Source organism: Equus przewalskii, chromosome 4 (assembly GCF_037783145.1).
Source record: "Equus przewalskii isolate Varuska chromosome 4, EquPr2, whole genome shotgun sequence".
Taxonomy (NCBI): Eukaryota; Metazoa; Chordata; class Mammalia; order Perissodactyla; family Equidae; genus Equus; species Equus przewalskii.
In genome coordinates, this window is record NC_091834.1 from 66,601,929 (window position 1) to 66,628,809 (window position 26,881).

Here is a 26,881-nt window from a genome sequence, read left to right on the forward strand (position 1 = left end):
GATCCAGTGCACTTGTTACCACCTCTATGGAATGCTTTTATTCCCATTATCTAGGCAGTGACACGTCTAAGTGTCTCCATCTCACCTTCTGCCAATTTCCCAATTCTCTATCCAATTTTGTGTCTTCTCATAGGAATTCTAAGACCCTTGAGACTTGGGACTATGCCTTTACTGTCTTTGTCTACTCAGTAGTTAGGGCCTCAAAAATGTTTGTGGAATGCATGGTTAGACATGAAGTGGTTCTTGTCTGAGAGGGCAAAGTAACTGAAGTCGTAACATTCAAAAATTCTTCATCTCCTTACATTGAAATATAGCACTAAAATATTATATTTCTTCCAGTGCCAGTTAATCACTAAATATCACCACACCCCGTGACAAAGCACAACATGGTGACAGGAGAAGGTCCAAGGAGACCATGCCCACACATTTCAGTGCCTCAGCTAAAATAAGCATGTGTGTGTGTAGGACTCACCATCATATTGTCCCAGGAAACTTGCCCTCCCATATTTAAAAATACACTTGTTTGGCTGGATTCTGGCTGCTCCTCATTCCAGGTCTGCATGAGTCACTGAAGAAACATCCTATTAGCGTGCACCCCCACTGATTGGCTTCCTTTGTATGTTCACAGTGAGTCAGGAAATATGACTCACAGTTCACTCTTATGACAAAAAGAACTTGCTCTCCCTTCCTTTTCATTACCAATGTTTTGTGGGTTTCATTGGCACCTTTTAGAAACATTTACGGGAGCCAGGGAAAGGAAAATGCAGGGGGCCGCTTGAGAATTGGCATTATTTGTTTTTAACAAGGGACTCTATTTAAAGTGCCTTTCATCAGAGCTGCACAGATGTTTTGGAGACCCAACACATCCAAAGCTCACATCACTCCTGGGAAGCCAGTAACTGGCCAGGGTTGCTCTGCTCTGTCATCGATGGGGAGCAGGAATGCTTGATGGAGGTAAATATACTACATGATGCCCCTGTGCAGGGTTGGCACCTAAAGCTGGTCTCCCAGAGCTGCTGCTGATAAGATGGCTGGTTGGATCATTCTTTCTTGGTTAAGATACACCAGTGATGGCCAAGGAGAGAGACATTCTCCAGCATAATCAGTGGCCAAGTATGAACATGAAGCAAAATGAGAGGGCAATCAAATGACTGCTATCTTTTGTATGTCATCCAGGACACTCAACACCTGCCAATGCAAGAAGTTTTAGGCTCCATGACAGTTATAAACAATAGAGGTTAATTCTTTTCATTCCATTCCAGAAAACATTTTGAGAGCTATCCACACAAGTGAATCTGGCACAGACTCTGTACAGAAGAACGGCAGAGTTATCCACCACAAAGGATGATGAGAGTCCAGAGGAAGGACAGGTTTACTTCCTTGGAGGAATTGGCATTTGAATTGGACCTAAGGATGGGGAGAATATAATTCATAGTTCTGAATGTGTTTTGCTTTCAGAACAATTTCTCAGTCAGGCTCATTTCACATTCCATTTGCATTCAGACTCCAATTCCATAATCAATGTCTCTTGGAAGCATTTAAATGCATGCATATAAGTCTGCCTGAAAAGGGGACACTACTGTGCATGGTTCTACCAGGAGAGGGTTTACGGAGGCCAATAAATGCACCAGAGCAGAGATTCTCTAAGTCCAGATAGCTCTTCTTTCCAGGGGATCCTGGTGCAGTGAATTCTGCCTCCACTTTAATAGAAGGCGATAAAAATACTTGCCACCCACTTACCTCAGAGGCACACTGCAAGGATGGATAATGTTCAAAGCACATTAAATTTTTTAGGAGAAAAGTGCTCTATGAAAACAAAGCTTTGTTATCACTAATGTTGAAACATGAAGCAAAAACAATGTCTAGAACACGTGTTTAGGCTGGGAAAACCAAACACTAGACTATAACATTCAGGCAAGTCAGCATTCCACAGTCAAGGCCTGAATGTTCCTCCCAAAGAGGCAGGGGTGTAATGATCCAGGGTATGTTGAATATACGAAGAAATGAGGCAAACGTAGTGTCTTTGATGATAGGCATTTCTGATGAGAATACAGAATCTGGAAAAGGAATCGCAAGGCAATTTGTCCCATGGTAAGGTATTGAGGACATAAATATTGGAGGCCAAGATAATCAGAATTGATTTTTAAAAAGCCAAGCAGAGGCCCGTGGCCGAGTGGTTAAGTTCGCGAGCTCCGCTGCAAGTGTCCCAGGGTTTCGTTGGTTCGAGTCCTGGGCGCGGACATGGCACTGCTCGTCAGACCACGCTGAGGCAGCGTCCCACATACCACAACTAGAAGAGCCCACAACGAGAAATATGCAACTATGTACTGGGGGGCTTTGGGGAGAAAAAGGAAAAAATAAAATCTTTAAAAAATAATAATAATAATAAAAAAATTAAAAAATAAATAAAAAAAAAAAAGCCAAGCAGAGGACACACAGAGGAAACTAAGAGAAAAACTATTCATTGCCCAAGGCAGAAAAGGGTGGGTGATCCAGAATATCCAGTGATGCAGAATAAAGACAACAGAAGATAAAGGAAAGATGTAAACAGTTAGTGAGTAACTCTCTGAATGAGACTGCAGCACTGCGTAGAAGAAAGAAATGAGATTGTTAGAAGGCTTAATAGTCCCCTTTCTGGTACAAATCTGGTACAAAATATGTTTTCTGAGTGAATTACTTAATTTCTCACAACCTCACACAGCTGAGAGAATCAAAGAAAAAAATGTATAAAAAGTATCTTCAAAGATGTTCTGGTATCATACAAATGACAGGGATGGTGATCATTCAGGTGAGTTCCAGAGAACGATGACAAATCAGGAGAAAGTTCACAAAGGAGAGCCATGCATTTTGGTTGTGGAGTTTTTTCTGCTTTTTAAAATAGATGCAAGGCACTGGAGTTGGAGGGAAGCTTATGGAAGGATCTTGTAATTCAGAAGTGATATAACTAGGATTTGAACTTCCATGATAGGGAAATATTCAAACCAGAATTTCAATGAATTCAACGTGGAAGAGAAGATAAAAAGAAATCAAGATCACTTTGAGAACCTGAGTTTGCAGAAATCATGGGAGAACAAAGCGGCCAACGTAAACGGGAAGCCAGGTAGAGGAAAGAAGATGGTAAAATGGTGAGGAATAAGGACTTTGCTGGTGAGAAATACCAATGGAGTTATTACAGAACAAAAGATAAGCTTCTAATAAAATAATAAAATGAAGGATTGAAAGTTTATTTGTGGAATGTTCTGCATCCACTAGTTAATCTTACAGCAAGTAAAATGGCAGCTCTCCTGTGTAAAAAAGAGTAGAATATGCCCTTTGATGTTTTTACAAAAGAAAATCTGCTATGAAGAGGTTTCTCAAGGGAGTATTTTGATGCCAATAGTTCCTGTGCATCATGTGGGAGAGTGACACATGTTTTTCTGCTATTTTCAATAACCTCAAAAGTTTTTGTGTTTATTCCAGGTTGATATTTATGTTTGCATTTCCTTGCTCAATTGAACCAAAAAACTGATCAGCCATTTCTTCCATTGGGTTCCAGCCAATTCTGTGCACTAACCTCTACTACTGAAGAGACCCGAACATAATTGAGCTGCTACCTGGGAAGATAAAACCATTTCCTGTGGCAACGACTCAGGAAACAGTGCCAGTATCTGGCTGTCAGAAGGCCTGAGCGGACTGAACAAAGGTTTGCAGTCTCTGGCAAAGGATCTGGTGTCAAAGACAAGTGAGGCCAACTTCATACTCGAGAAAATTCAGAGAGCGGGAAAAGGAGGTAGGGGCTGGTGGGAAATGAGCTGAGGGAAATAACAGAACACACAGAAACTGGTCATTAACCTGGCTCCCCCAGCAACCCCAAAGCTGAGTCCTGGAAGTCAGAAGAAGTCAAAGTTGGGCTGCTTTCTGAGAATAGACAGATGACACAGGGTCAGTGGGAGCAGCATTTTAAATCTGTATCTGTAGATATTTCTTCCCTCTTTCTCTCTCTTTCTCTCTATCCCTGTTATGTTCCGAACTTTTCCCTGAGTTTATTTTTCACATAAAATAGAGAAACTCTTACTAACAAGATGGGCCATTTTCAAAAAGGTTTTGCTTCAAGACATCTCATTTTGACTAAATGAATAATATTTAAATGCACACAAAGATACATTAATCTACGGATTCAAGATATGGGCAGTTGATGCGCCAAAAGTGTAATATTGAATAAAAGAACTATGGGAATTATGAAAAAATCAACCCACTTGAAAAACACTGATTGGAGATTGCAATCAAGAGTACAATAAATGTTTGCAGAGATGATGGTCCAGATTTAACAGGCACAATGCTTGAGTGGACACATTTGTCCCGCCCATCATCCCTCACATCCCAAGAAGATATATTCCTTAACTGTCCAGCATGGCCCTGTGCTTTTCAATCAGGGAACCACACAAAGCCAAAGAAAACAAGCATGAGACCATGAGCCCCTTGTCACCAACTGCCCTGGATCCTCCAGCTTTATGTGCAACCTTGAACTTGCCCTTCCCATCAGCTCCAGTGTCTCCCATGCTTAAGACAGTCTTGCCTTTTCTCCTGCCTACTTGGCTCTAACTTCATGGGACAGAATGTGGACTCAGCGCTAGGTTCCTCCTGCTCCTGGAAGCTCTAGGTCACTGACCAGCCTGTGCAGGCTCATATCCCCTGGAACTCCACCCAGGTGGTGCCCTGGTTTCTCAGATCAATTTCTCTTATTTTAATACGAACCTTGTGGAGGCAATGAATTAATTTCATGCCAGTGACCCGAAGGATGCTCATGATATTTTGGGATGGACTTTCTGGTCTCCCTTCATTCTTACCATTAAAGTAGTTGCTTTTTCTAAATACTCTAAACATCGTCTCTACCTTGAATTCTTAGCAACAAAGGCTGGAAATGAAAAGGTATGACAAGTTTCTTCCTTGCTTAGAGGTTTTCCTTCTAATGTTACTTTTCCAAACTCAGGAAACTCTAAGATTATTTTTTTTTCTTCTAAGGATTAGAAAAAGTTATGTGTGAGATTTAGTGAAATGAGTCACTGCTGCTATAAACAAATATGATTTAGTTTGTAAGGACACTCACACGGGCACAGACAGGCTCACAAAATGGGTGGCTCTTTCTGTCATATATTTCTTCAGGGGTAAAATGTACAGATTGTGACATGTGATGCTCTGAAGTAAAATGATTTCTTCAAAATGCTGATGTTCTTTCTGTAATAAGAGCCACATTCCCTTCACCCTCCCAGAAGCCTCCCTAGCACTCTGTCCCTAGGTCATGGGGAAAAGGAGGGACAAGGACAGTTTCTGTGAGGGCAATTTTGGCTTTTCCAGTTAAAGAAGCACCATCAGAGGCAAGTAATACATGAGCACGGAGGATCATTCAGCAGCATCAACATAGAACTAGGAAGGCAGAAACTGGTGGTTCTCCTAATGGGAAACTTCCCTTTTTCAGCTGATTTCAGGTGATTCTAATTCAGCCTTTGCCTAATTCTTCTTCCTAACTATGAACAATCCACACTTATAATCCATATGATTTGGATAAATAAAGTTTTTGGTTTTACTTACTTATTGACTTGTGTTTATCTCCTCTCTATGTATGATCAACATAACATTGGTTTGAGATAAAATATAGACTCCAATCTATAATAATTAAAAAGTGCAAAGACAAAGTTTTCACTGTACTCAGGAAAGGTGTTGCAGTATAGTGCTGTCCAGTAGAACTTTCTATGATAATGGAAATGTGCGTGTGTGTGTGTGTGTGTGTGTGTGGGCGGGGGTCGTATGTGTGGCCACTGAGCACTTGGAAGGTGGCTAGTATGACTAAGAAATTGAAATTTTAAATTTTATTTATTTCTACTTAATTGAAATTTAAATAGCCACAGGTGACTAGTGGCTAACATGTTTGACAGTGCAGTTTTCAAAAGATGGATTTTCAGCTTAGACACCTACTACTAGACAAAACAATTCTCAAAGCACAAAACTGAAGCCAAACAGAAATCGTTTGAGATCATCTTACTCATCAGTACCCTCTTTTGCACAGGTTGAACAGGGGACTTTGTTAAAGTCAAGAGGAGCTGTGATAGTATACAAATAGCGCTTGCATATTAGGTATTCCAGTCCACGACCAACGGAAGTGAATTCACACGAAAAAGACTTAGCATCATTGAGACAAAAACACTAACTGTCCCAGAAACAGCAAGCATGTAAACACTAGAGCACCTGTCTGCTATCAGTATGTGCCTGATGTGATACAGAACACCCTGAGAGGGGCAAAGCCCTCCTCCTCCCCAAGATATGACTTCCTTTATAGTGGGCCCTGGAGCAAAAAAAGCAGTTACAAACTTGAAGGAGTATATAGTTCTCACACCGTGTTACCACGAGTTAGTGTATTTCTCTACCAGAGAAGGAGGATTAAGACATTATACAGTCCGCTCCATCAGCCAAAACGTGGTGGGTATAAGAAACAGATGCTGTGCCTCCCTTATGCTAGTATCATTAAGATTCTGTGTAAGTCTAAAAGCTGTTTGGGACTAGGAAGTTGGGAGATGAGAGGAAAAGTGTAGCATGTATAATAGCTAATGTCAACATTCTATATAGAAAAGGAAATAGGGAAAAACACTACTCAGGTTACATCGTTGTATGACCTTGGCTGTCCCTATAACGTCCTTAGGGGAAAGGAACAATGCAAAGATTAATGTTACCATTTGTCATTTTATAGCCATAAGCCTGAACACATGAAGGCCTTATTCATCATGAGCAGACTACAGGCTCCTGAAATATACAAGGTATATTTCAAACAGGAAGGTCTTTGCTTACTTTGCTGATCTACTGTGGGCTCCTGAGTTATCACTGGAACAAAAGTGGTCTGTTTGTGGCAAAGGAAGGCCAGGAGGCCAAAAGAAGGCTTCTATTTCAGGCCTGGAGAGGTTACACACATTTATAAGGTATGAGTGTAAATATATGTATATATATATATATGTGTATATATATATATAATAACACATATATTTCTCTGACTCTGTCCAATTTCTCCCAGAAATGCTCAGTCAGAGTGAAGAAGTGGGGAGTAGGATGGAGGCATTGTTTGAAAAACACTATCAAGGAGACAAAAAGGATGAATTTTTGACACAAGTTTAAAAGAAATGCAGCTAACCCCTGAAATATTGACCAAAGAAAGGAGAGGGAAAATATGAATATCAAGCTATGCACAGTAGTGACCTTGCAAGTAGAACACACAAGTTAACATGGCGGAGCTGCCAGTCACACAGGTACACATCCTGAACTGAACTATTGTGCCTTGAGTTACCCCAAAGTGGTCCTAGGTGTTCTCGATTTTGGTTCTTATCCTCATGAATTAGCTAATTACCCTTTCAAAAATAAAGAGATTCATGATTTACATTTCATAACATTATGTAAGTGCTTTCATGTATTCTCAATAGCGCTATTTTGTTCAAGAGAGTCACATGTTCACTGTGACTTTTAGTTTCCTGTTTTGTCCTACATTTCATTGTAAAGGCATATTCAGAGCCATGTCTTTTTGTAAAACCCGGTTTTTGGGGGGCAGTATTGTAGTAATGAGTCAGAAGTTTCCATATTAACCTATTCTACTGCTAGGCACTGATTTCTTTTAGTCACAGCCTGATCTCTTTCTTCCCTGGGTTAATCTGCAGGAGCACATCACCCAAGCAGAGCTGCTCAGTTGCCATGTTGGGCATATCAGGGTTACGGCTTAATGTCTTTGGGCCTAGCAAGCTGTAATTCCAGATGGTGATTGGTGATATATATGGAAAAGATGCAGGATATATGGCGAGAGGCCGGTGGAAATCTATCACAAGTGATGTGATCAGCAGTTTAATTTCAAAATCTGAAACATCGCTGCTTCTGCTCTTTTCCTCGCACTCCATACCCAATCCATTGTAAGTCCAGAGGAGCCCCCTCTCAAACACCTGTCTCTAAAAGCCCACCTGAATGGGTCCACTGTTCTCCATCCCCAGTGTAGGGAAGCCCCTGTTGTTTCACCTCACCAGCCACTTTACTAGCCTTCCTCATTCCATTCACGCCCCACTCCACCTGCCACAACCCATTCTCCACACAGCACCCAAAGTGATATTTAAAAACATATCAGAACATATTATTTCCTGCTTCAAATGACATGCCTCTCACACTTAGAATGAAATCTACTTAGATGTCATTCTACAAAGCCCCAGGAGCTCTGCCCCTGCCCACCTCTCCCACGTCATCTCCACTGCTCTCCCTTTGCCCCTACACCCTGACGCGCCGGCCTTCCTTCTGTCCTAACACCCATGAATCTCATCTCCATGTGTAAGGCCTTTGCGCTGGCTATTTCCTCAGCCTGGAATGTCCCTTAACTGCATGTGACTGCTTTCCTCACAACAGTCAGTTCTCAGCTTAAATAAGACCTCTTCAGAGAGAGCCTCCTGGGCCACCCAATCTAAAGTAGCTGCCATATCCCTTCTATCATGTGGCCCCAATTCAGTTCTATGCATAGCATTTTCTACTACATCATATTTTCTTCATTATCTAGGTTTTTATTTGTTCATTGACCAACTAACTCCTCGACTTGAGGGAAGCCCCAGTCAAGCTTTTTTACCATTGTGTCCAACATGCTGAGAACAGTGGGAATACCTAGAAAAGACTGTGTACCTATCTGGTGACCTCGAACTGCCCACCATGGCAGGTATGGAAGGTCTGCCCTCCCTGGGCAATGCCTCAGAGCCTCCCAATCGCTCCATTCCCTTCTCACTTCAAACCACTACTAAAACAAAGAGACAACTCTGGCAAACTGCAAGCAATAGACCAGTCTTCTCTCAGCTAATAGTCATAAGGGGAGCCTAGTATGAGATAAACTGGTGGATTTCCTGAATGTGTTCACAGAGTACCGCAGCTTTCCTCCCATGTCCCTCTGTGATATTAAAGGCTGCTAGGCAGCTCTACTGACCACAGTTCTCAACGCTAGTTGCATACTAAAATCACCTGCTTGTAAAAAATATCGATGCCACAGAAAATGGATGAGTGGTCTCAAGGGCCAGGGCATTGGGGGAGAGTTTGGCATAAGGGGCACAATGGAGTTTTTTGGGGTAATACAAATAGTCTGTGTTTTGATTGTGGTGTTAACTGCATGACTATAGCATGTGTCAAAACTCAAAGAACTGTACACAAAAAAATGTATACTCTACTGTGTGTAAATTCTATCTCAATAAATCTAATTACAAAACATGACTGAGGTATGGGCATACCCCAGATGGATTAAATCAATCAGAGCAGGAGCCAGAACATCATTTAAAAGCTTCCCAGTGATTCTAACATGCAGCCAGGATTGAGACCAATGTGAGCCTAGAACTTGTGGCAGCAGGACAAATCAGACGGAGGCCAGCACAGAGGGAGGGGATCAAAGGCCAGCTGTGCTGCTAGCTCTAGAGAAGGAATTCAGGGTTCTCGTTGTTGAGGTTTGTGAACTATGTTCTTCTGTCTCTTCCTTAGGGTGAACCATCCCCCTAACCCAAAGAGGGGCTGGGGATAATGAGTAGCCTTTTTTATATGCATTAGACTCAGGGTGGGGGTGAAGCATGGGATGCTTTTTTATAAGGGAAAAGTGCTACAACCCACTCAGTTTTTCTCAAAGAAAGAATTACAATAAACAGATGCTTGTTTGTCTTGTTTTGCTTTTGTTTTTGTTTTTTGTAATACAGCAAATAGGCTATTTTGAGGCAGATGCGAAACTCCTTGTGAGGCATGTATTGGGAAGAACTCTGTCCCGGCGACCTTACTACTTCCCTCTGACTTCTCTGAGGGTGACTGTCCTTAATAAAAACAAGGATGATGATTGTAATGGTCATTCCTCTCTCTGAGATCACCCAGGAGACTCAGAACAGCCAATTTACGAGGAAGTGATCTGTCAACTGTATCCCATTAAAATAGCTAATGGGAATTGCACATTTATCGTCCTAAAGCATTTCACATCATTATGTATTAATCCTTACAACATGATAGGTAGGCACTATTGTTGTCTTCAGTTAAGGACGAGGAAATTGTGGCTTTGCCACCATTCTCACACTATCAAATCCAATGGTATGTGCTAAGTCCTAATCTTACTCCACCTGTCTATCACTAGTAATTGATGTGGTGATCACTCCTCCGGTGGGCAGGACATCACTTCCTCTTGGATCCTCTGACAATGGGTTGCCTGCTTAACTAGTTCTTCCTCCTATTCTTAACCTCTAAACCTAGAGCTCGGTCCTGCATGTCCTGGCTTCTCTACCTATACTCACTCCCTGGGTGATGATATCTCATCCAGTCTCTTGGCTCAATGAGTCCTTTCCCTGCAGTCAGATGTATATTTGCCACTACCTACCCATCATCACCATTCGCATGTCTCACAGACATCTCAAACTAACATCCATGCCTGGGCTCTTGGTTTCCAACCTCAAGCCCGCCCCTTCCCCAGTCTTCCCTTCTTTAGTAAATGGCCAAAGACCTTGATGCATCTTTGACACCTTTTTCTCCCAAATCCCACATCCAATCCACCAGCAAATCTGGCCAGCTTTATCTTGAAAATAAATCTGGAACCTGGCAACTTGTCACCACTTCCACCACTACCACCTGGTCCAAGCCGCATCGCCTCTTGCCTGATGTGGCCTCCTAACCATACATCCTATTCCACCCTTGCTATAATCTCTTCTCCACAGAGAATCCAGAGTGATCGTTTCATATTGTAAATTAGATTGCATCAATACACGAGAGAACGGAATATAAGCTCCACGAAATCTTAGATGAATGAATATGATCGAGTGAATAAATGAGCTCACGATGGTTCCATGTCCTGCACTGGGTCACAATCCTGACCTAGAGTCTGCTTGACTCCAGTGCCTGTGGCCTTTTTCCCCAGGTAGTACTGCCTCTCAGGGAGAATAGTAAGTCACACCTATTGAGGTTTTTCCAGCTTTAAAAAGATGATTTATACTTCATCTACATACTCCTCAGAAATTTCTAGAAAAGTTCCTGTGAGATAAGCAGAACCTAGATTTAGACATTGAGCTTTACAATCCACATCCTTGGATACTCATACATTATTATTGTCATTATCATAGGCATCTTTGCTCTCATAATTATGCTGAATTCAAAAGCTAATAAAATGAAAAGAACAATACTTTTCTCCACACTATCTTCTGGGTCTTCTGATTGAAACTTATTCTAGAATTTCAAGTAACCTTCAGCTGTTTATGGGTATGGACTCATTCTGAAAGCTGAATCTTCAAAATATTCTATGGCATGCCACAACTAGAAGGGTCCACAACTGAAAATATATACAACTATGTACCGGGGGGCTTTGGGGAGAGGAAGGAAAAATAAAATCTTTAAACAAAAAAAAAACCCCACTGTCTTAAAAAAATTCTATGGTACCAAAGCAGTTAGAAATGTGTGTAAAATAAAAATAGACAAGTATGAATTAGAGAAGTAATGCTAGAAGTGTTGTGTTCATGAATATGGTGGATACCCTGATATTTACTGCAGCTGTTGCAGGCTACTTTTTAAATTTCTGGGCTAGGTTTTATCCATGGTTCACTCAGATAAAGTGGCTATACAGCCGAGCTCTGGGATGGAGGTAACATAACTCTCCCAGTGTGAGGTTATGCATGCTTTACTAGGATGATCAATAAGAAACCCTCAGAAAGAGTGACCAGTTTAACACAGAGACCCACATATACACACACTACAACCTAGGACTGAACTCTGGACCGCCTAGAGTATAAATCGATGACTAAATATAAAATGGTGTCCTGGCTAGGCTTTTGGAACAGAAAAAGAACATTAGGTAAAAACCAAAGAAATCTGAATAGAGCATAGACCTTAGTTAATATTAGTATCATTAATGGTAACAAATGTGCCATACTAATGTAAGATGTTAATAGTAGCAAAAGCTGGGTGCAGAGTAATATGGGAACTCTTTGTTCCATGTTTACTTTTTTCTTTAAATCTAAAACAGTTCTAAAAAATAAAGTTCATTAAAAAAATTTAGTGGTATAAGATGTTAAGATTTTTGCATTGTCTACTTACTGCCCAAAACTTATGACATGCTTATTATAAAAAAATCTCTATTTTGATAAAATGGTGCATTTTTTTTTCAAATCACAATAGTTCAAAAGCTTTAAAAAATTATTTTTCTCCTGGCTGACTGCTTTTGCTCAGCAGCAATTTCCCTGTCCTTTATTCTCTATTAAATCTTAAAAATACCAGTTATTTGAACTTGGGAGGAGGAAGAGCTATTTATATATTTATGCAGTGTCTCACCCCACAAAGGAATTAAGAGAAAAGGAAAATAGTTAAATAAGTTTAAAAAAAGTCTTCCTTTTCCTAAGTTCCTTAAAATAGTTTAGGATTATGAAACATTATAAAAAGTATATTCCATGATAAAAAGCATATTTTATGCATTACTTCAGAGTTAACAAAGCATTTCCCCACACATTAGGTAACTAATTCGAGGTTTAGAATGATCCCTATTTTAGAAGTAAGGAAACTGAAGCTCTGAGAGGCAAAGTAACACCTTCTAAGCCACGCAGGGCTGTCTGCGTCCTGCAGACCTCAGGACTTCTCTTCCAGCCTGTTGGCCCTGGAGCCACCGCTGTCACACCAGAGCAGCCTTGAGTAGATTAAGCCCACAGAAGCATCTTCCCAAATTCTAAGTCAATCCTCAGTTTATAATCATGGTATCCACTTTGTATACACACCACTTCCCTGTTTCCTGAATATAAATAAGCCAAGAGCCAGCTGATCTTTCACTGTGGCCTATAACATAGATTTTACCTGTCTCCTTTTAAAATTATAGAGAGTATGTATAACTGCTCAGCAATTATACACAATTTCAGCAGACTAACTCAAGGTCAGCCTTTGAAAGAGAGAAAACTGTTTTCTATACATATACAAGAACATTTGTTAAAAGTCAGAACCATCTCAGATGATTCTGCCAGAAACATCAAGCATTCTTTGGGCTTTTCCCACAAGGAATCCCAAGACATTAGCACTTACTAATGTGAGAAAAAAGGGACCTAGGTCTTTGCCCAGCCCCTTCTTGTTGGAGAATGACAGTGCTGTCAGCATCCCCCTTGGAGCTCCCCTCTGCGCTTCAGGTCGCCAAGGAAAGAACCCCAGTATGTCTGCTCTCATTAGAGCAGGAGTCTAGTAGGTTTGATGTTTTGATATTTTATAATCATTGATGAATCAGATGGGGGAATGAGAATGATAAAAACAAAACAAAACAAAAAATCAAAGCATGAGAGAAGTCAAAGACTGCGGAAAATATCTGCAGTTAACCCCGCCACTCTGAAACTCCTGGAGAGATCAAGGGGAAGGTAATGATATGTACCTTGAATGAGATTTTGATAGATCGAGAAGGGAGACCTTTGCGAGATCAAGGGAATTTCCAGAGCAGCTTAACAGCTGATATAAATTCACTTGCTGATTTTTTAAAGGGAATCTGGGAACTCTCTAAGCAATTCCAGTGCAAAGCATAAAGGGTTTTCCTGATCCTTTCAGCTTGTGGAAGAGACTGGGAGATGCTGGAAACAATTCACTGTGTGCTCACTAACAAGACAGAAATTTTCCTTCTACGTTTATAAGTCACAGATTCCAGTATAAAGAAATAATGACTTAGGATCAATCAAATACTACACTTTTAAAAAAAGTCTGCACAATTTATCTTCGGTAGTTGCTTTTGTTTCTTTAACTTGCAAAAGGGAAATAGAAAGCACTGAGCCATATAAATGAAAGTCTAGAGGGGCAGGGCTATGGCTGGCTCACCTTTCTGTGCCCAGGGTCCAGAACTTTGTCTCCAAAACATGTTTGTTGAATAAAAATGACCTGGCACTTCATTTTATAGCCCAATTGAACAAAATAGCTTGTTAAATACAGAAATAGCTCATTATTCAATGTACTTGCCTCTCACAGACGTTCCTTCTCTCTATATATCTGAGTTTTGCTATCTTGTACAAGCTTTGAAACACACAACCAAGAGAGCTAGGCTAACCACAAAAGTGGGTCCAGGTTCAATAATGGACAAGAATGCCAGCTTGGCTCCGGGTAAGCTGGGCCCATTTTGGCTTAGGAGCCCTTTTTAAGTATACAAGGGACATAGAGGAGAACAAATACTCAGTGAGTGGATGCAGCTACCCCAGTGTTACTTGTTCCCTATGAGATCAATGCATCAACATTCCAGGATCTTCCCCAACAAGAAAATTCTGGCAGCAACACAGCTGCAAACTCTTCCTGACTGGGTCATGGGGCCTGTTCCAGTTAAGTGCCATAAGCATAACCATGCCTGCTACCACAAAAGTGTCTGAATTCTGCCTAAACTAAAAATAAACATACGTTGTGTATGAGTTTGAGAGACTTTCCTAAATAAAGTACAGTCATCCCTTGGTATCAGTTGGGGACTGGTTCCAGGACCTCCTGAGGATACAAAATCTGTGGATGCTCGAGTCCCTTAGTTAGCCCTCCATATCCGCGGGGTACCTCATCCACTGATACAGAGGGCCAACTGTATGTGAACTTTAATGCTTAAACTTGAAATTATCTATTTGTCACCAACAGATCTTTCTGCATTCAGTTGAGGCTATCAGGTAAGTGTCCCCAAGAAAGGAATTTATATCACAATTTTCTCTTTCCTTGTCCTCTTACTGAAAGAAATAGTGATGTTTTAAAAAAGGTATCTTGAAATAAGATACTTTGTTTTCTTTAATCAGAATATAAGTCACTATCTTAAATATTTACTATGGCAATTTATCTGAAAAATCATTCTACTTTATCATAAATCAACGGTTTTGCCTTGTAGAACTAAATCTTCACATCTTGAAATTTATTGACAAAAAGTTTTACTGATTTAGGTCAGGGTTTCTCAATCTCAGTACTACTGACATTTGCAGCTGCATAATTCTCTGCTGAGAGGGGGCTGTCCTGTGCACTGAAGCATTTTCAGCAGCATCCTTAGCCTCTACTCATTGGATGTCCATAGCAACCCCCACTAGTTGCAACAACCAAAAATGTTGTCAGACATTACTGAATGCACCCTGGGATGCCAACCCAACCTTGGCTGAGAGCCACTGATTTAGCCATTAAAATCTAGCAAAAAAAGCCACTTTATTATGTATTACATACTTACAAAATAAATTTCCTTAAATTATAAAAATGAAATAATTTCTCCATTAGTAACTGATTTTAATTCTAAGAGAGGACATGAAAAAACCCTTTCTCCTGTCCATTTGCACAATAATATAGCTAATCTCTTATCTGAAATGCTGAAAAAGACTTTGTTCCTTTGGTATTACAGAGTGAAAGCCTTTGTCTTGGGATCAGCTCCCCATCCAGCTCACAAAATACAGAAATAAGTAAAAGTACCTATATTTGAAAGCTGTTATGGAAAGACTTAGCCTGAACACATGTTTAAAAATATTTCATGAAACAATCATCAGTGATTCCTAAGTCCTTTAACATTTTTAAGGTGCTTTCCCATGCATCGTCTTACTTTGGACTCATGTAGCCACTGTCTTCTGTAAGATTTTTATAAATAGAGCCCGAGTAGTAACCTATTAAGATAATTAAAGTTCAGTTGACCCAGAATATCCTGCATTCACTGAAAGAGCTTGGGGGGCCGGCCCGGTGGCGCAGCGGTTAAGTTCGCACGTTCCGCTTCTCGGCGGCCCGGGGTTCGCTGGTTCGGATCCCGGGTGCGGACATGGCACTGCTTGGCAGCCATGCTGTGGTAGGCGTCCCACGTATAAACTAGAGGAAGATGGGCACGGATGTTAGCTCAGAGCCAGGCTTCCTCAGCAAAAAGAGGAGGACTGGCAGTAGTTAGCTGAGGGCTAATCTTCCTCCAAAAAAAAAAAAAAAAGAGCTTGGATTACATTTCTTGATGTGGGCACCTTTTTTCTCTTTCACAGATGTGAAACCGGACTGGAAAGGGCTATTCTCAATGAGCCTAGTGGATGTGATGTAGTCGGACAGACCCACTGAGAAAGCAAGCACCTGCTTACTCTTCTTTTTTTTAGACCTTTGATTTATTCATAACTTGGACCAATTGGCAATTATTTAATTTCTCTTTAACTTTTCTCTGTCTTCCCATTGGAATGTCAGCTTTTATAAAAGAGACCACCACATTCGTTTGTCTTGTTAACAGATGAATATTAAGCACTTACTGTACCACCTCGGACACAGCTGGCACTTAATACATATGTATTGAATGAACTGGAGAAATCAATGTAGGATCTGAGTTGGGTGGTGGGGGCTTCCTACTGAGCACTGCCAGTGTCACTCTGGGACTCCCAGGGCCCTCTCCCCAAAGGATCCCTATTATTGTTTTCTGGCAAGGATTCTCCTCTGACCGCATCTTCCCCCATGGAAACACCATTCTACTGCAGAAAGAATTCAGCTAGTGGTTCTTTTATACTAGTTAAGATATGGGATATGTTCAACACTCTTCTTCTTTGTGCAACTCAGATTTCCCATTCTAAAGGAAACCAGCTATGTGTGGAGGTCTGTCAAAGGTAGAGATCTGACCTGCTTTCCTTGAAGATCTTACAAATTTTGTCTGGTTTGCAACCACATACTTGTTTATATGAATTAGCTGATTTTGTCTAGAGGTCAGCCCAGGGAAAGGGTAAAGAAAGAGGGGCTTATTGAAGGAACACAATGAAATAGATTTCCTTTAATACAATTTTGGGGAAAGGAACATATCTGAAATGGAATGGTCAAACTTTCTCTCACAAGGTCTTCTTAAAGCTCTGAACTTTCACACTGAAGGCTTACTTCTACTAACAGTGTCAGTGCCATCAAATTCCCCCGTTCCCAATGACTGGCATTGTTGAGGGCTTTATCCATATGTAGATGTTTTACATACATTATCCCAACTATTCTCACAACAACTTTAGGAGGAGGTCTTCTTACTTCCATTTTAAAGATGAGGAAACTGAGGTGCAGAGGTATTAAATAGCTTGCCCATGGCCACTCAACTATTAACTGCAATGTTATAGGAATCTGAACCCAAGTCTTTTTGACCTCAATACCTGTGTTGCTGGAGAATATCACCTTTTCACTCCTTAAAAAAACCTAACAGCTTCAGTGGGGCCGGCCTGGTGGCATGGTGGCTAAGTTTGCACGCTATACTTCGGCAGCCCAGGGTTCATGGGTTTGGATCCCGGGAACAGACCTACACACTGCTCATCAAGCCATGTTGTGGCAACATCCCACATACAAAATAGAGGAAGATTGGCAACAGATGTTATAGCTCAGGGCCAATCTTCCTCACACACACACACACACACACAAAATTAACAGCTTTATTGAGCTATAGTTATATACCATAAAATTCACCCATTTAAATGTGAAATTCAATGTTTCTTATTGGATTTAGAGAGTTGGGCAACCATCATCATAATATAATTTCAGAACATTTTCATCACCACCAAATGAAACCTCACATCCATTAGCAGTCACTGTCCATTCTCCTTTTGTTTTTAAATCTGATTTTCCCACCTTCTATCATTCTAGCCACTGTAAAAGATTTTATTTTCCTTAATAAATTTTAAATTTAGAACTACATCAATCAGTTAACAATTACCTCGCCAACTGTGGCTTTCTCTTGGGAGTACGTCTTTTCCTTTTCTCTAGGACAATTGGATAAACCAAGGGCTCAGATCAGCAGACCTATTTGTCACATTCAGTCATGAGATCCAAAGAAAGTTGCCCTCTGGAGCCTCCCCACAGGAGGAGGTGGATCCATCATAGACTTTACTTACTATGAAGATGTAAGATCTTCAGGGACAAATGATACGTTAGTGTTTGGCAGGAATAAAACCTTACTTCTTAATTCTCTCTTTCAGTAGTGCTTAAGGTAGTCTTGAAAGAGAAGGTAGAAAGAGAACCAACAGTTGTTATGCCTCTACTATGACCCAAATGCCTTACAGCAACTCTATGAGGTAGTTAATACAACCTCTGTACAGGTTTGATTGAGGTAGAAGCCAAGTTCAGAGGCTGACTAACTCAAAGTGTTTTTATAACAGTCTCATCTGTGCTTTGGTGGAAGAAAGTCAAACATTTGCTGTTGATATTTAGCCTGCTCCAACTGAGGTTAACTCTGATCCAGGGAGACAATTTAACTATGTAAAATAGCACATATGGAGGGCCTAGTTCACTCTAAGGGCTTTGGGCTAGAGGCGCTGCCATAAATGTGGAATTTCCCATGGGAATTCTTTCCTTGACGTGTTCAGCTTCCTTCCTCCTCTGGCTATTACATAGTGCTTGATCAAATATTGTTTTCTTTCAGAGTGAATATAAGTAGCACCAAAATGTTTGAAAGAACTGCAATGCTTAAAAAAAGTAGGGGACATGATGAGAACTGAGCCTTGTTTACTTGGCCTCTTGAACATCTTGGGTTAGATATGATAATAGGAGCTTTTCAAATGAACACTGGGATACCTTGGCTCTGGAAAGTATTTTACTCAGGAAAAAAACTTTCAAAGAGAATTATTCAATAAATGGGCTTCCTCTGTAGTGACTCTTCCGAATTTGTATAATTTTTCTAAGACTAATAAATCTGACTTTGAGTTTTGACCAGATGTTAAAAGACTGGCCTAAATTATGAAAGAGTATAAATTCTTTCACTCTCAAAGTTCTTTATAGAAAACACTATTTAATCACAAAACTTCACTGGATGAATCTTGAGAATTAACTGTTTCATTTGTTATATTTCCGAAACCGTGTTTCTATTTATTTCCCTTAATTTTAAGGAGAATGTTTTCTCTTTCTACAAAACTCACATGTGTCAAGGAAAGCATTTAGTAACTGCATAATTGGGTGCAGGAATGTTCTATAAATTCTAACTAGTGAACTTTGAATAAATCCTTCACTCAAAGAATTTTACCACTAACGTCTGGCTATACAATTTATGAACCTTAAAATGTATGGCTTCTGTGCAGATTCTTACATGAGTTAATTATCATTAAATATCAGGGATTTGCAGATCTTTCCTTCCATTATGCTTCATGTTCTTCTTTTCTGTTAGTAGTTCCTTTCACTCCTTTTAAGTTTAGCTTTCCAATGTTCTCTCATTTGAACTCAATCTTAGATCCCTGAGTCCACAGGGAACAATGTTCACTTCAGTCGATTTATCTTTGTCTGGTGAGGTCTCCACAAGAGGACAGAAGTACCTTTCTCACTAGTCCAGCAGGGTCCTTCTCTCCTCTGCAAAACATGGCTGTCTACTTTACAGCCCAAGTTTGTGATGTCTTTGCTTCTATTGTCAAGATGTTCCATCAAGGTTGTTCTTCTAGTTGTCATGTGGTGATCTTTACTGAAGGCTTTTCATTTCCATGAAAGCTATGTTAGCATAAAAAATTGATATCTCCAGCCACCAAGAACAGTGCTTTCTATGTACAAGAGAGACCAAAACTGTAAAGAAAAAAATTCCAATTTTTATATCTAGTTTATCAGTTGCCTCCTCAAACCCATAAGACTCTCTTCCTCAGCCAGATTCCCACCTTATCCAATATTTGCCTTCATGTCTAAGTCTACCAAGAATCAATGGATTTATACCACGAGATGACTTTGCAAATGATTAGAAACATAATTGTTTAATAGTTCAAGAGAGATCTATGAATGTCATGTTTCACCTTCTGCAGCTTCCTACCCAAATCTCAAATCTCTTCCATAACTCATCTTTCTTGAGAGGTCAGTGGACTGGGGTCAGGGCATGCTGAGTGACAGGCAGATTTAAGAAAATAAGCAAAATTATCAGGAAGCGTGATGTAAGGATGTGAACTATATAGTATGGAGCTGTGATATGGAGGCAGATCAATGGGCAATAGGTGCAAGCTGAATCGTTGCAGGCCAGGGATGTGTAAAAAGAAAACATTAGCCTGGGAGGACACCTGAAAGGCCTGCCTCGATTCAGCACCACGGAGAGTACCAAGCACAGGCCCTGCTTATCGTGGTTCCCTAATGACGGCAATCTAGTCTCTTCCACAGGGAAAGCCTGGAACCAGTGTGTTTGGTTTACAGAATGTTCAGTCTTTTGGGGTGGGATGGGTGTCAGGCAGAACTCATCCAGTTCTCTGTTATTCTTTCCTTAGCGGTACTTTTGTTGGAATATTCCTCTAGAAATCTGCATTTCCAGACATGCGGGAAACCCATTTTTATAAATTTCTTAATTAGCAACATCCATGAAAGACTGTCATGTAATTTTGGTTAGACCAGGAGCAGTGCCTCACAATTTTGCAATACACTTTCATTTAAAAAAAAAAAAAAGGAACTGTCATTTGGTTTCCTAAAACTTCCATACATGTTGGTCCTAGTTTATCCCCTAGAGTTTATATGCAGCAAATCAAATATCTTTTCAATTGACAATTCTTGAAATACTTGAAGAAAGTTAATGTATCTCTTCTTAGTCTTCTCTGCTCAGCGCTAACCATACCCCATTTCTTCAACTGTTGCTTAAAGACATCATTACCTTCTTCAACATATGCTCTCATTTGCCAAAGACCTTCTTAAAGTATGTACCTCAGAATGCTTCCTAGTATTCCAGGCATGGTCTGAGGCAAGTACATTTATCATGGGACTATTAACTACCTCCTTGGATCTAGAAACTCTTTCTGTGAGTACAGCCTGAGACTGCACTAGTTTACTTAACAACCATTTACCATGGGCTTAGACTGACAGTGTCATCAACTAAAATACTCAGGTTTTTTACTTAAAGTTAATAATGAAAGTCTCCTTGGTTTTAAACTCGTGCAATTGATTTATAAAAATATGTGTATAATTTTATCAAAGTTAAATTGATCTTGATATTTGTCCCATGGTTTCAGCTATTAGGACATTTAAAAATCTTTAATTATGAAATGCTCCTCTTGATTTGGGTATTGAGAAACGTCTGATGAGTACCGTTTGCATGTCTTTATTCAGATTATGGAAACAAATCCTTAAAAAGATATAGCCAGATATGTTCCCTTCAAGAAAATGATTCTAAGTTATTCTTAAAACACACCCTCATACTAGAAACTAGATACATTATATTTGGGGCACCTGTCTAATTTATCATGTTAGTATTTATGACAGAAAAGAAGGTGATTTTTGGTAGATATGAAATTTAGGGAACCCAAAATGGCTCCAAGTTTGTTACCTTCTCTTGTAATATCCAAAATTAATCTTTTTTCAGTAACCCATTTGAAAACCCATTAAAAATGATAATAGTTTTCAGAATCCACCTTTAAAGATTGTGAAAATGGTAAAATTCACCTCCAGTCCCTTAGGATCCATTGATTAACTCACTGCCATGAAGATGCGTAAGAAATGGCCTTTATTTTCAAATATCTGGAAAGTGTGGGCAATTGGTTATGAACACAAGAACTGCACTGCAAGGAGGAAAGTGACATGTGCATTAATAAACTAGTATACAAAGTTACAAGGGATCACTTTTACATTGGGGTTAGTAATATTAGGCAAAATGTGCTAATATTTTATTAAATACTTTAAGGAAATCTTAAGAGAGAAAAGAAATAAAGGAAATAAAATTTTAGCATTTTGTATAATCTCAATTCAAGTTAAATTAAGAATTTGTGTTTATTCAGATTATGCTCAATGTATCTGGGGGATTTGTATAACATATGCAATATTTTACAGAATCATAGAATTTCAAGATTGGCCATAATTTTATCCAACCCCTTGCAAATAGCATGCATGCTTATAGTAATCCAGAGGAAGTCACCACTATGTAGCAGTCTCCAGTTTCTGGCTCTTCTCCTACCTTCATTGAAAACCTGCTAAAAAAAATTCAATATTCATCGCCTGTAAATGCAAAACAGACAAGCTTCTTTGGTTCAAACATCTTTCCAACCATTCATGCACACATTAGCATAGGTATTGCATTTCTTGTCCTAGTAATAATGCTACTGCTTACAAACAATAGAGCTGAGCATATTCCATCACCCAGGGAACAGGTTTCTAAGGAGCTTATCGTCTAGCTTCCCCACAATACCCATGTCTCCCTGTCAGCCATGTCAAAAAGCGGTTGTGACTTATCCCACAACATAAACATTGAACACTAAAATGAATGTGAGAAAATGGCTTCTGTGCACAGTGGACAAATATATGGAGACGGTAACAAGAGTTGCAATGTTTATAGAAAAAATTTATCCAAGCTAGAAGCAGAAGAATATACTGCAAAGAACACAGGTTTTAAAGATTTGCATAAATTCCATCTCTACAACTTTACTAGGTAAGGGAATTTGGGAAAGCTAAGTTCTCCCTCTGAGCCTCAATTTCTTTATCTTTTGGCAATTGATGCTACAGCAGCAGCCAAACAAAGACTCCTGGGTCCATTATTACACAGATTTAAGAGTTTCAGATATGTGTGAAAGCCTAAAACCAAAGCTTCAGCAGTCAAGATACCTCCTTCCCCTGCAGACTCACTGCCCAGACAGTCTCCCAAGAGCCAACAAAGCAGGGTCACTAACCATCCATGTGCAGGAGCTGCCTCAGTCAGCTTGTGAGTCAATGCTCAACAGGGTGTTAGCTCCAATCCTCCAGCAAACTTCCAAACCTCCAATCCTCTTGTTAGTTCTGTCTCCTGAGATTTTTGAGAGTGAGAAACTGTCTAAGGAATGCACCTGCTCACCACATCTGCATTAAAAGTCTTACTAGTCATGCATGGGTCCTGCTGTGCCCACAGCTGAATACGGTTGACCAGTGCCCTCTTGTAGGGGGCACCATAATCACCAGAGGCCATGTGAGTGGCATACCCTACAGCTGGGCAATACTCAACCATGCACAGTGGGTTGCCAAAATCGAAGGGGGATGCCTGCTCATAGCCTTGGCTGAAGGGGCAGTCCTAGATTTTCATGTTTCATTCGATGTAATTCATTAAGATTTAGCATTGATCTGAACCTTGATTAGGAACCAATTAATCACAAAATAGTAAACATTGGTGCTTTGAGAGGAACAAGAGACATGTAAAAGCACAATCCTACTATAGAAAGAATTTAAAATTTACGATAGTCTTGCCTCCCTCAATAATATTTCAGGAAGATTTTACTTTCAGTAAAATTCGTGGAGTAGTTTTATACTTTGGAGGAAAGGTGATTTATAAACAGAAGCTCTTCCTATTGACTATAGGTCCCTAGCCAGTTCTTTATGAGGTCAGTGTATCCAAGAGGAAAGAAACGCAGTGACTAAAAAGCAACAACAGTTGCAGTTTCCTTCAAGTGACTTTCTTGATAAGAGCACTAGGCAGGGTGTGCTTTTCATGCATCAGCTAACAACAAGATAACTAATTCTGGGGGCACCATCGTCCAGAATTCCTACTGCGACTACCTTGATCAGACCAAGCACAGCTCCCACGAACAAGCTTAGGCTGAACCGTGGTCCATTAGATGGAGTGTCAATGCCCGTTAGAAAACAAAACAGACCATCCCTACCACAAATTGAGTCTATTTAATCTGTCACTGTTTAAATACAAAAGGGATGATATGGAAAATGAAGGAAACATGCTCTGCCTCTGGTTCTTCCTAAGCAAGCAGTTTTGACTATCCAGCCTAGCCTGGGTTGTAAGGCACTAAGGTTGGGATCCTTTTGGACGCTCAGGAGAAAGGTGTTCTCGGACTATGAGATGGAATCAGCCACCATCACAATAGCTGATGTCTTGCGTGTGGGTATATATGTGGTGGTGGGAGAGTAGGAGGAGAAATGCAGTGATACACTCAGGGCCAGACAGTGGAGCCTAGTGCAAAGGGCAGGGGCTTGGAGCCAGAGTCCTGTGTTCTACTTGTTATCTGGACTCTTTTAGCCATGAGTTCTTATGCTGGTCATTTGACCTCTGAATAAGTTATCGCATCCGTAAAATGGAGGTGAAGATAGTACCTGTTTCATAGGATGGTTTAAGTATCAAATGAGATAATAGAGGTAAAAATTCTTAGCAAAATGTCTAGCACATGGGAGTACTCAAAAATATTAGTACTATATTTTAGTGTATTAGGTATAATACAGAAAAGAGAAGAAGGAGAGTGCTTAATAAATGATCGTTAAATGGATTGAAACAAACATGTAACATGACAGACAAGAATTATAATTATTTTGAGGGCAATTATACTACCTGTGGCGGTTTTTACCTTACTTTATTCCTTTTATACATTCTTTAGCAGGCTTTGCATCCTAGCTCTGATTTAAGGTTAAAGTCAAAGATATTATGGGGCAGATTTGTCATGCTTTTGAAAAAAAAAATAAATTTTAACAACCATTTATGCAAATGTCTAAACTTACAAGACTGAAGAAAATGAAGGGTCAAGGATTAACTCTCTTAGGGACCTCCATCAGGCACAGCTTGCTCTTCGTAGGACAGATGTGCTGCCATCTACCACTCTAGGTAGAAAATTGTAAAACCATTTGGGAGTAGAAATCAAGCTCTCCCAAAGCAATGAGGCTTTCATGAAATAGCCTACAAAAGAGATTCTTTGGTGACCTTTATTCTTTACAAGGCCTTCATCATTCCTCCTTTCAGATGCCTCCAAAATACAGGGGCTCTAACCAGCTCAGTAACATCCCTTTAGTCTAGCAAATTTATATCATCATCAGAAGAGGAGAGGCTAGTCTAAGATTTTGATGTACATGAGTGCCTGTGTGTGCAGACACACATGCACATGCTCACAATGAGCTGACCTCTGTGTCTATTAGTGAGAACACTTACTCTTCACATTTCTCAGATTCATCTAAAAAGTTGAGTTTGGTAGGGATGGGTCATGGCAGTTATGCTAGTTAATGATCTTTATTTTGGGTCTTTTCATATTAGCAATCATTCTCTTTTAAATTTGGAAACTGACATGTTACCAACTTCCCATTGTGTCAAGTAAAACCATTTAAAAAGTCTTTTACCATTATAACCAACATGTAACAAAGAGCAAGACATTTTTAACCCTAAAGAAGCTGTTAAGTCACAGATACAGAAAAAGTTTAGCTCTTCAGTGCTACAAAAGACAGATGGCAACTTTACACTAACACACACCAACAGGCATGCACAAACACACATTATACATTATATCACATGTCACTGGCTGCTGAACAGTCAAAATTCTCTCCCAGGCCAGTAGGGTCATTAGTACGGAGTCCCTTGGACTCCTTTATGCTAAGATCCTTACTCATTCTCACTTTCTTTGATTCTGTGGGGCTGGTTTTATATAAATGTTAAGTTCTCCAGGATATACCACTCAAGTCAAAGCAAGAGAGCTGCAAAATTTTAAGAGATCTCCCACTCTTGTGGGAGAGTTTTTAGCTGGTTCATCCCATTTTCATTGTATATTTCAAAATTCACTTTAAAAACCCGAGAGGTGAGGAGCCATGTGGCAGCTGTTCTCTCTCCTGTCCTCAAGGCACTCTTATGCTTTGCTACACTGGGGAGGGTGGGCAGGTCAACCAGAGTGGGCCGGGAAGAAAGTGAAGAAAGGAATTCTGCTACACTTTCATGAGCCTGACCAGAGGAACTGATGGAAATGATTTTGGATATGCTATGAGGGTAAATAAACACCTTCTGCTGGTTCAGAGAGAGCTAAACTCCTTTTATTAGAGCGTGATGTGACCTCTTGTTCAGAGAATATCAACACAAGAAACCCTGGAGTGGATCTCCAGGACCAGGATAATCTCTGGGTATTGAGTGCAGTATAAAGATACCTCTAGAAAACCAAGAGCACCTGATTCCACATGGGCAATAGCCCCATTCAAGAATACTGGTGGAAGGATTCCTCAAAGATTGTGAACTATTTGGAAAGTCTGGAGTTGGTGGTTTGATTTCATCCATACTCAAAAAAGCTTTCTCAGAGATTTCTGGAACTCATGGTAAGTTCCTTCCTTTCTTGGGGGTATTCCAAGAAGGGACAAAGGGGGACTGTGAGGACGGACCTACGCCCATCAGGTATGGCACCGATATCCATGAGGCATCCCATTGGTTCAAGATTTCCCACCAGGGACAACTGAGGTGCCTGAGGTCTCCCCGCAGGTAGAGTCTCAGATGAGAGAGGTGGATGCTGGAGTCTTTTGCAATGCCCAGTGAACCACGCTGGGACAGCTCCTTGATCTTCCCTCCTCTGTATTCTCCATATTGATGAATTCTCTTAATGAACCCAAGGGGGCTAATTCTGATCTGCCCAGAGTAATTGCCACATCAGTGGGGGGCTTTCACAGACAGATGTACTATTAAACAGGGAGCCGGGCAAGCCATGATCTTTTACAATGCCTGTCATGAGTGGGAAGTTAAAATGATTTCAAGTGAGAAATGTGAGCTTAGGGCCAATTTATCAGCTCTTTGCATATGGAACACCATAAAAATCGGACAACTTATCCTTGTTGAAAACTAATAGTATGTGTGTCAAACTTTTAGTCTATAGTAGAAGGAAATATTTTATGGTCTATTAATTAGCTGTTATATTTTCCTCTTTCATTGTATGGCAGAAGCCATTTCTGTGTTTCACTGCTTTTCAGTACTGCCATCAACAGCATCTCACAGAGCCAAAAAATGATTCACTACTATGTTAATCATGAGGAATTATTTCTAACTGGCAAGGAGATTAAGCCTTTAACTCCCACTTAAGGAAATGTGACTTTGAAGTCATGTGAAGGAAGCCCTAGACAGCACAGCTTAATTCTAGGCAGGTTTCTTTTTTTTTCTTTATTGTCCTTTTCCTCTCTCAGATTTTCCCACATGAGCTCTCATGGTCCCAGAGCAATAATGATAACAATGCCTTTCATTTTCTCATTAGTTCCCAGTGGCTCCAAATGACCAACCTGAGCTGGAAATGAAGAAAAAGCAAATGAATGATGAATAAATGACTTG

At 40.2% G+C, this 26,881-nt stretch overlaps 1 protein-coding gene and 1 long non-coding RNA gene across 24 annotated transcripts in view; both read right to left on the minus strand.

Moving 5' to 3' along the window:
• Positions 1-26,881, minus strand: part of ELMO1 (engulfment and cell motility 1) — a 523,658-nt gene that overhangs the window by 174,821 nt on the left and 321,956 nt on the right. The gene's annotated exons all lie outside the window — the stretch shown is intronic.
• On the minus strand, positions 17,338-21,824 carry LOC103561461 (uncharacterized). The gene is made up of 2 exons (XR_547446.2): positions 21,304-21,824; positions 17,338-19,461 (listed from the first exon to the last, which is right to left on the minus strand). It is a non-coding gene; the product is annotated as an uncharacterized lncRNA (long non-coding RNA).